Genomic DNA, 6808 nt, shown 5'->3' with positions numbered 1-6808 from the left:
GCTGGTTCTGTAAGGCCACTAAAGATGTTGCTACTCTCTCAATGTCGTCTCTGTGTTGTAGCCACGTGTTCTGGGAAACGAACTCACTCAGAAAGACAATGCAGATAGTGTAGTGCAGTTTATTACACAGGCGGTCTCAAGGCAGAGTCTCCTCTTAGCCAAGCACCCCGACCGGTTTTTGTGAAAGCCTTACATACCCTACGTGTATAAGGTTCCCTGAAACTAGTCTGAACAAAAGGAAAAAGAAAGATACAATCAAAATTAACCCGCAATCATATGTCTTAAGCCTAGGTAGTTAACAGTAGACAATTATCAATAGGCCTGTGGTCATACCCCAGTAAGCATAATAGAACGCATGGTTCTATTCAATTACACAGATAATTAGGACATTTTTTTAGGCCACAGAGAGCCCTGGGCCTCTTCCTTCCAGAGGGCCTGGTTTTCTAGTGGATATTTCATTTCCATAGATACTGGGCATATAGCTCAAGGTCCACAGTCCAGCCCAAGATGGAGTCCTGCTTTCAAGATAGAGCCTGTTCTGTTTCCTCCTTCATGTGAAGTCCTTGGATAGTATATGGTAGTAGGTGATTGATGAAGCAATCCTCCTGTTCCAATACTTATCCCAGCCAAAATTTTGGAGCCAAAGTAGGGGATAAACTGGATGGGTCTTTTTGACCGCAAGTGTGCTGTCAGAGGCACCGTGAGAGTCTGGTTGTTAGGGCCAGTATTCATCTGGGGAGTGAGGAAAGCTAAGGTGCAGATACCCATCCACTGATTGGGAGACATAAGTAAGCATCTGTCCCACAAACCAAGAAAAGGCCTTGATGGAGGGGCACCATATTATGTCTGTGTGAAGAAGAGTGGGCAACTCACCTTTTATAGTTTGATTATATTTGTCCCAGGCTAAATTGACTACAGCTTCAGTTCTTCCATCATTTTTAAATCATCTGGAGCCTTTTGAGTTAACTCAATTGCCCTTAAGACTTGCCCTTGTAAGGGTGGATCTTTACGAGTTCCCAAGGCTGCTGCAATATTTCATGTTACTGGTGAAGCTAAATACCGTGGAGTTCCTAAGGATGAGCAAAGCCAGCAATCCCTGGCCAGCTGGGGGATGGTGTCCTTTAGAACGTGAAGAGTTGCGCTGAGAACCTGGTACAGATGAAGGTCTAAGGGGGAGTTAACTCTGTAACCTCAGTCATACTGCCAACAGGCAGAGGCTGATTTTTAAGGGCAAAGTTGGTCCGTGATTTCATTTGTCTGCATTATTGTCCCTGTCCAGTAGGTTTTTCCATTTATTTGGCAGACAGACAGCTGTCCTGTATTGTAACATCTACGTGGCATTTGGGGGTAGACGGAGGCCCAGGAGCATGATGGCAATGCCATGGTGTCGGGATGCCCCTGGGGTTTGGCTCCTCTGGTGGGGAAAAGGTAGCAGCAGTGGGGGACATAACTGGGAAACATTTTTGGCACCAGGACCCTGGATATACATCACCTGATCTAAAAGACAGTAAGTGATCCGCCTATAGGATAGGCTATCTATACATTGTTCTAGCTGATGGTTGAATAGGCGATTTTCCAAGGGTTGACTGTAATGTTGACAGGTGCGTGATGGAGAAGGAACGGCTCCATCTGCTACGGCAAGGGACAGCAAAAGGCTCCAAAGCAGCCTGCACATAACAGGTAACTGAGCACTAGCAAAAGGTTTTCTCCCCATCTTTGGGTGGTCACCACTGTAGCAACTGAGCCTATCGTGAAGGGGGTCAGCTATACTGTGAGCAATTTAGATAGTAGGGAGAATCGATCATAAGAAACATCTAATTAGAATGAAGCTTGCCACTACAGTGAGATAACAGACGGCTAACCGCAGCTTCTGACCCAAATCCTACACTTGCGCTGTGACTGACGCTAGTCCTGTAGTGAACAGCACAGCAGTAATACCAATCAGGGATAGAGGCCAGGGTTGACAATAGAAATCCATTAATATCTGGATAGCCAGATCCTCAAGCTTCTGCTGAGCGTTGACCAGAGAGCTGCCGCAGTGTGGCTGGAGCAAGGCTAAGGAATCCTCAAGCGTCTGCCGTGCGTGGACTAGTCAGCTTCTGGAGCGACTAGAGCAGGGCTCAGCGTCTCTGGTGAGTGAGGGCTCTTGTTTTTGGAACCAGACCTTGACGGGAAATCTGGGGTCCTGAACTGTTTTCTAGCTGTCCTCATCACAGGAAGTTGCTGCCTTCTTGACTCTGCTGTGGTGGATCCAAGAGATGATGCCTGTAACTTTAACAGCAATATGGTTGCCCAGACAACCATGTGAGGGCCTGTCCCAACTAGCTGACTTGGTCATTTTCTTCCAATACTCAACCCTTACCTCATCTCCTGGCTGGTAAGCATGAACCGAATTGCCCAAAGGAATGGGTGCCCTTTCTAGGGTTCTCAGGCGATATGGTGGAAGATTTGTCCCAGGATCGGAAGGTGTTGGGACACCTCCAGGTGAGCTAGTTGTTGGGGGCTTCCCTTGAGTTTTCCTGTCACTGGGGGTTTCTCCCATATAAGATCTCAAAGGGAGAATAGCCTAAGGACTTAGGGTGCATCGGGCTTGGAGTAAAGCTTTGGGGTAACATGTCAACCCAAGAAAACTGGTCTCCTGACAGACTTTAGCTAATGTAGGGCTGAGGGTACAATTCATGCCTTCAACTTTTCCTGAGCTCTGAGGCCTGTAAGACGTGTCAAGCTTCCATTTGAGTCCCAGTGTGCAGGATAAAGTTTGGATTACCTGAGACACAAAAGCTGGCCCATTGTCAGACCCTATGGAGAGAGGCAGCCCATAACTCAGGATCATGTCTCTTTACAGGGCCTTTGCCAGTTCTCGTACCTGTTCAGTGCACGTGGGGTAGGCTTCAGCCCATCCCTAGTAGGTGTACACTACCACCAGGAAATCCTTAGAGCCCCTATAGGGCTTGACATCAGTAAAGTCCACTTCTAGATCTTCAGAGGGCAGTGTCCCAATTGTCCCAATGGTCAGCACCCCTGGGTTGGGTCTTCATCCTTGGCTGGCATTGTTCTGGGCACAAGTCACACAGTTAGGATTGATCTGAACCCACAGGGCTGGGAACTTAGAAACGAAATAGTAGCGGTCCAGTAAGCTCCCCAGCGCACTTTTTTCTAAACAAGTTTTCTTATTATGTTGTTTTACCAGCTAGATTTCTGTATTGCTGGAGACAAAGAGTCTTTGGTCTGGGAGTCTCCAGCAGCCCTCCTTTTCTTTTATTCTTCCTTCATTTACAGCCCATTGATCTTCTTCCTTGGTATATCTCGGGGATGGAGGCAATTCTGGTGCCATGAGGACTGTAAACATGCACTCGGGGCCCACTGTGGGGCTCCGTTGGGTTGCCACCTCCTTGGCAGCCTGGTCAGCCAACTAATTCCCTTTGGTGATTGGATCAGTTCCTTGCTGATGGCCTTTACTATGGATGACTGCCACTTGGGAAGGCTTCCTGAGTGCTTCTAACAGCTGAAGGATTTCTTTTTTGTTTTTTAATCTCCTTTCCTCCCGCTGTCAATAGTCCCTTTTCTTGATAAAGGGCTCCATGTACATGTAAGTAGCAAAGGCATACCTTGCCTGGGTGTAGATATTGACTTCTTTCCCTTCGTTTGCTCAGTGCCAAGGAGAGTGCACAGAGTTCCGCCCGCTGTGCTGCCCACCCTTGTGGCCCAGCCTCTGCCTTCCTATCTCGTCAGTTGCTGTTACGCCAGAGCCTGCTTTGTGCTGCCCGTCTTGGATGAAACTGCTTCTGTCAGTGAACAGGTCCAGTTCTGGGTTCTAGAAGGGAATGCCCATCAGGTGCAGCCTGCTCGAGTAAATCTCACCTATGTGCTCCTCACAGTTACGATCGGGGTTCCTATTCCGTAGGGAAAAAGTGGTGGGGTTCAGTGTCGGCACAGTCTCGAGTTGGACCCGTGGGTTCTTGCAAAGCAGTTCTTGATAGTGAATCCTCCTGGAGTTGGCCAGCCACTTGTGTGCCCTTTCATCAGGGCAGTAACAGGATGGGGAACCTTTGCATTTACATTTGGTCCTAGTGTAAGCTTACCTGCTTCTCTGGCCAGAATCACAGTGGCAGCTAATGCCCGGAGGCATTGCGGCCGTCCCGTGACCACTGGATCCAGTGCTTTGCACAGGCATGAGACTGGGCGCAGCATGGCCCAACTGCATGTGTGAGGATCCCCAGTACAGTGTGATTTTTTTCATGTACAAAGAGGGTCAAGTCCCATGTCTCATCTGGCAGCCCTAATGATGGAACGCTCCTCAGTTCAGTTCAGTTCAGTTCAGTTGCTCAGTCATGTCCAACTCTTTGCGACTCCATGAATCGCAGCACGCCCGGCCTCCTTGTCCATCACCAACTCCCAGAGTTCACTCAGACTCACGTCCATTGAGTCGGTGATGCCATCCAGCATTCTCATCCTCTGTCGTCCCCTTTTCCTCTTGCCCCCAATCCCTCCCAGCATCAGAATCTTTTCCAGTGAGTCAACTCTTCGCATGAGGTGCCCAAAGTACTGGCGTTTCAGCTTAAGCATCATTCCTTCCAAAGAAAACCCAGAGCTGATCTCCTTGCAGTCCAAGGGACTCTCAAGAGTCTTCTCCAACACCACAGTTCAAAAGTATCAATTCTTTGGTGCTCAGCCTTCTTCACAGTCCAACTCTCACATCCATACATGACCACTGGAAAAACCAGAGCCTTGACTGGACGGACCTTTGTTGGCAAAGTAATGTTTCTGCTTTTGAATATGTTATCTGCTGCTGCTGCTAAGTCGCTTCAGTCCTGTCCGACTCTGTGCGATCCAATAGATGGCATCCCACCAGGATCTGCTGTCCCTGGGATTCTCCAGGCAAGAACACTGGAGTGCCTTGCCATTTCTTTCTCCAATGCATGAAAGTGAAAAGTGAAAAGTGAAAGTGAAGTCGCTTAGTTGTGTCCCACTCTTAGCGACCCAGTGGACTAGAGCCTACCAGGCTCCTCCATCCATGGAATTTTCCAGGCAAGAGTACTGGAGTGAGGTGCCATTGCCTTCTTCGGAATATGTTATCTAGGTTGGTCATAACTTTTCTTCCAAGGAGTAAGCGTCTTTTAATTTCATAGCTGTAATCACCATCTGCAGTGATTTTGGGGCCCCAAAAATAAAGTCTGACACTGTTCCCACTGTTTCCCCATCTATTTCCCTTGAAGTGATGGGACCAGATGCCATGATCTTCGTTTTCTGAATGTTGAGCTTTAAGCCAACTTTTTCACTCTCCTCTTTCACCTTCATCAAGAGGCTTTTGAGCTCCTCTTCACTTTCTGCCATAAGGATGGTGTCATCTGGATATCTGAAGTTATTGATATTTTTCACAGTGATCTTGATTCAAGCTTGTGCTTGGGTTTTTATTGAGACCAAGGCAACCCTTCCTGGGGTGGTGGTGGGGGTCGGTTCCCTGACTTTCAGTTTGTTCAGTGGGAGTTCCGGGTATGGGGCCAAAGGAGGAGGACAGGAGGGAGCTGAAGGTTTCCCAGTCAAGTCTATACTCTTAGGACATTAGTCCGGCATACCTCGCAGAGAGAAAAAGGCCAACACATATGCTACTTCTACCCATGTCCCCTGTTTTCTACAGAACCGGTCTAATTGTGAAACAGTAGTATAATTCAGAGACCCTCCAACCGGTCACCGTTTGCCATCCTCCCACGGATACCGTGGCCATGCAGTATCACATAGGAAGATCAGGCGTGTCTTCTTTAAGCTCTGGGGATCAAATCTATCCCAATTTTTCAGGATACAATTCAAAGGAGTGAGGCTTGAATTGTTAGCTCCCATCTGTAGGAGAGAAAAAAGGAACAAGCACCATACCAGAGGCATCCCTCCTTGCTCTAGAGAGGGGTGTAGACAGACGTTACACCAAAGCTTTCCTTTCCTGGTGGGACTTAGTCTGTCCCTAACGACGCAGGGGCCGTACTTGTCCCTCCTGGTTCTACCACCAAGATGGGCTGGAGATGCACCAGGGGTAGACCTGATGGCATCTCAGACTTATGCCCAGTTACTCACCATTAAAACCTTGCTTGCCTCTGATGCCACCTGGGGTGCAATCAGAGTAACCTTCAGGAATGCCTCCCAAGCTAAGACCGCTTTGGGAAACATTCGTCACCTGAGTGCGTGTGCACAACCCTGAGTATATTCCTGACCACAGTAAGACCAAACGATACGAACATAAAGCTGAGATGTCCCTTCCGAGCATCACCACACCAGTATGAGCGATAGCAAAAGAGATGGGCAACGGCTCGCCAGTGAGGAAAAACTGATTTTTGTTCTCATTAGGGCCAGTCTTTCCAGTTCATTCTCACAGATTCCACAGAAAGAATAAGGAGTCGGGACAAAAGCTACTGGAAAGCCGCCTCTGGTCCACTAACAGCTAGTGTTGCCAAAGGAAGAAACCCATTGCACCTCCAATCTGAGTAACCTTTAACTTCAGATACTCATGGAGCTAGAGCTCCATCTAGCTTCCTGACTTTCCATACCTAGCGAGGCTAGGCGCTTCCTGACTACCAATCCAAGCTGGAGAGCTAAGTAACACTACACAGTAATGGCATAGATCACAAGCCCCTTGAAAGTCTAGGATCTGGCAGATTGGTTAAGAGTTCTAGTTCCCAAGAAATCATGAAATGATCAGAGACTGGAAAGTTTGACCAAGAATTGAGAGTTTGATCCACACGCTTTGCCCATTTCTAGTCATTGCCCGAAGGAGACACTGGGTGCCTCTTGGCATGGCATGTTGGTACAGGTTTCTGCC

This window comes from Bos indicus x Bos taurus, chromosome 18 (assembly GCF_003369695.1).
Source record: "Bos indicus x Bos taurus breed Angus x Brahman F1 hybrid chromosome 18, Bos_hybrid_MaternalHap_v2.0, whole genome shotgun sequence".
NCBI lineage: Eukaryota > Metazoa > Chordata > Mammalia > Artiodactyla > Bovidae > Bos > Bos indicus x Bos taurus.
This window is presented reverse-complemented; position numbering follows the sequence as displayed.